Source organism: Aptenodytes forsteri, unplaced genomic scaffold (assembly GCF_000699145.1).
Source record: "Aptenodytes forsteri isolate BGI_AS27 unplaced genomic scaffold, ASM69914v1 Scaffold147, whole genome shotgun sequence".
In the NCBI taxonomy this organism is placed as follows: domain Eukaryota; kingdom Metazoa; phylum Chordata; class Aves; order Sphenisciformes; family Spheniscidae; genus Aptenodytes; species Aptenodytes forsteri.
In genome coordinates, this window is record NW_008795320.1 from 2,247,783 (window position 1) to 2,251,613 (window position 3,831).

Here is a 3,831-nt window from a genome sequence, read left to right on the forward strand (position 1 = left end):
TCAAGCCTTTGTCTCTCTTGCAGCTTCAGCTGATGCTTTAGGGGGGGTGGGAGGGTAGGGGGAAGGGGAGAAGCTTTCTGTGGTAAAGGAAAATAAATAGGGACGTGGAGCTGGACACAGGACTCCAAATGCCCTGGGAAGGTGGGGAATAGGCCACGGAGCAGTCCCATTGCCGACGCGCAGCTGCCTCCAGCACTGGAGTGCTGTGGGCCTCTTTTTAAACTACACGCATTTTCATTATGATGTGTTTTTATAAAAATGTGTTTTTTAAATTAGATCATCCTTAAAGAATGTCTGTGTCAGGCCTGTTCTCTTACTCCATGGATGCTCCTGGCCTTGGAGTGGATGGGCTTAAGTGTTTAGGGTTTCCTTTTCCAAGGGAAAGGGGTCTGAAGTCCCTCGCTAGCAGGGAGCTTTGCTGGGGGGGGGGGGGGGGGGTGGGGGGGGGGGGAGGGCTGCTGAGCCCCTCTCCCAGTTGTGCTGGGAAAGCTGGGCTCGACCACTGCTGATGGGACAGCGAGGGGCCGACAGGAGCAGCATCCTCCCATGGGAGGGAGCCCCGGCAGAGATGGGGCTGGCCATGCACTCCTCGCCCACACTGCCTGTGAAATACTGCCTTTGAGAGGCAAGAGCCATGGCCAGCACAGGGTCCCGGCTGGGTCCCGTCCCAGTGCTGCCTTCACCCTGACCCCGCGTTCCCTGGCACTGCAGCCAGCCTCTGCGAGGGGGAAGGGGAGGCGGGGAGAAGCTCTCGGAAAAAGTGACGTTTTGTGCCTGCAGCTCCCTTGGCTGCTCTGGCAGCCGGAGCAGAGGGAAGGCAGGGCTGTGAGGGAGCCTTGGCACAGCCGGCCCGTGTCCCTCCTGCTGCGGGAAGGGCTGCAGCAGGGACAGACGGCAGGGATAGGCAGCGGCCCCGAGCTGGGGAGATGGGGGGGGTCACAGGGCCCTCTGCCCTGCTGGGGAGCGATGGGGGGGCACCGGGAGGCAGCACCCTGGCAGTGCCCCGGCAGGGCCAGGCTGGACCAGGCTCAAGGGTCAGCCGGGGCTGTGTCTGCTCCACCACGTCGCCCATGGTGTCAGCAGCAGCCCTGCCCAGTTCTGGGGTCTGGGTTAAGATGGGGGCATCCCGGCTCTGCCTATGGTGCTTGGGGCCACTTGTGTCCTGCCCGCAGCTTGCCAGAGGTGGGCAGAGCTGCCGATGTGGCACAGGGAACCCCGGCTGGACCCCCATAGTCCCAGCTGCTGTAAGCTCCCTCCACCCGGGCACATCCCGGGCTCTGCAGGGTACCAAGGCCTGGGGGATAGGGCCCAGGAGCATCCAGGGTCACCCCAGTCCCTCAGGGGGTGGGATGACCAGTCCTGGGGTCAGCTCTGCCTCCAGAGCCTCTTGCCAACCCTCGGTCAGTGCAGCCCAGTCTGTCCTGGACTGGAACAGCAGGCGCCCTGCATGCCCCAGGCTTGCTGCGTGGTGTTGATGTGCTTACGCAGTGTGGGTTACTCCAGTCTAGACAAGCCCTGACCAAAAATACCTTCCCTGTGCGGAGGGAACTCCCTCGCCACACACTGCTTTTCTGTTTTCCTTTGAGAGCTTTCCTCCCGCAAGCCCTTCCCTGGTCCCCCAGCAGGGTCCTTCCCCCTGTTCAGCCCTCCAGGGCGGTTGTTTAATATCTGATGGTGTAAAACAAAGCTGGTGGGAAGTGCCAGGGCAGGGCTTCTCTGCCGCAGGATTTGCAAACAAAGGTCTGTAAAGGAGCAGCAGCTCCTGGAGTCAGGGGTAGCAAGGCAGAGCCCAGGTTCGGGAGCTTGTCTGCTCGGTTTTCCTCTGGCTGGGCTGCGGTGCCCAGCAGCTGCCCCAGTTCCTGGCATTGCCTCGACAGCTCCTCTGTGCAGCCAGGAACGTGCCTGCTCCCTTCCCTTGAGATCTGATTTCGTTCCTTGGATGCATCTCTGGAAAAACCAGCTGGGCCACAATGCTGTAGTGTGCGGCTCCGAAGGGCAGGGCAGCCTGGTGCGCAGCAGGGAGCTCGGCTGCTCCTTCCCCAGGCGGATGAGGCTGCCTGCCTGTTCACAGCTGTGCCCCTGTGCGGGAAAGGGGCTGAGACCTGACCAAATTCATGGCATGCCAAGCCATGAGTAACCTGCAGTTGGAGGGAACTCCCGAGCTGTGTCTGGACACAGCGAGGGGCTGTGAGCTGCAGCCAGCCCCTGCCCCGTGTGTGTTCTCTGGCCCCTCTCTGGAAGGATGGGGAATGCTGGCAGCCTGTGTGCCAGCTCCTCGGCCCCATGGATGCCAGCAGGGCACTGGGGAAGGCAAAGCAGGTCCAGTTTCTGCTGCAAAGTCTGCAATCCCTCCTATCTTCGCTAGCCCTGGTCATGGCTGAACGCCGTGGCATGCTGCCAGCGCTGCTCCAGCTCCAGGCCAGACCCTGCTGCCTGCGAGGAGGCTGCCTCAAGTTCCCTGGTCCAAGCACTGGGAGAGTCTGGGCCAGGCTTGCTGCACTGCTGGCATAGCAGGGCTGGTACTGCTCTTGGTGGGGGAAGCAAGGTCTAATGGTGGGGTAAAGTGCCCCCACCAGCTTGTGTGCCTTGCTTTTCCCATTTGAGGCTTGAGGTTGTACCAAGCCCTGTGGGTCAGAGCTGGCAAGAGCTCTGTGCATCCTGCTTGGTGGATCCCAGTCAGCTCCTCTCGCATTCAGGGTGAGTTGTGGGCCTGGACATTGTGCCGGCTTGTGACTGGGGTGTCCAAACCCCTTTGCAGTGGGTGACTCAGGAGTTAGGGATCCAGTCCTGGTTGCGCTGGGGCAGATTCAGCCCCAGGCTGAAGCCAAGCAGTGTTGGCCCGCGAGCCATAGCTGGGACCTGCTCTCTGAGAGCCGTCCTGTTCCCAAGCATCAGCAGCTCCACGCACCAAGCACTCAGCCAAGATGCCTCCTTTCCAAAATAAGCTGCTTCTGGCAGCGCTCAACCAGGCTCTGGCTTCCAGCCCCGCTCCAGAGGGGGCCCCTGGGCTGCTTCCCCCAACCTGTGCCTCCTGGCTGCCTCCTGCCCTGCCACGCAGCATCCTCCCTCCCCTCTCCCTGGCACCTGGGATGACTCCTGCCGATTCAACGGGCTTCATCTGGGTTCATTTGCCCTGGCCCCATCCCCAGATTTCTTCCTGCTCTTGGCTTCTTTCCCCAGCTGATTGGGGCAAGAGGCAGGCGAAGGGGCTGAGCTTCCCAGTGCCCGCAGCACGCTTCCAGGAGCGGGCAGAGGCCTTGCCAGGAAGGATGTTACTCATCCCCTAAACATCCTCTTCCCTGGCCGGCAGCCATGGGAGGAGGCTGCCACCAGATGAGCCTGCAGCTGGGGGGCCACGAGGTGGCTCCTGCTCAGGGACACACTGGGAGGGGGACCGATGTCTGCGGGTGGAGCAGGTCGCACCTTTGGGTGAGGATGTTTGCAGCTCCCTGCCCGAGTGCAGCCTGCGAAGAAGTGGCACAGGGGGAGGCTGCCACATTGCGTGGGCCTCTTCTCAGTGCGGTGAGGGCAAAGCTGATGTGTCCGGGCCAGGACCCCCAGGCCGTGGCTCCTGTAGGTGGCAGTGCTGCCTAGCATGGCCTTCGGGGGCTGCGGGGGCCCAGAGCGGTTGCGAGTGAGGGGCTGGTGTCTGGGCTGGGCTCCCTGAGCAGCCCATGCCCCTGGCACCAGCCCTTGTGTTCCCCTGGGGAGCACCGGCCAGCTGGGAGCAGGTACCGTCCCACCCCACTGCCGGGCAGCAAGTGCCCCGTCTCGCCCCACGCTCATGTGCTGGGTCAGAGGTGCCAGACTGGGCTCTGCAGAGAGGAGGCG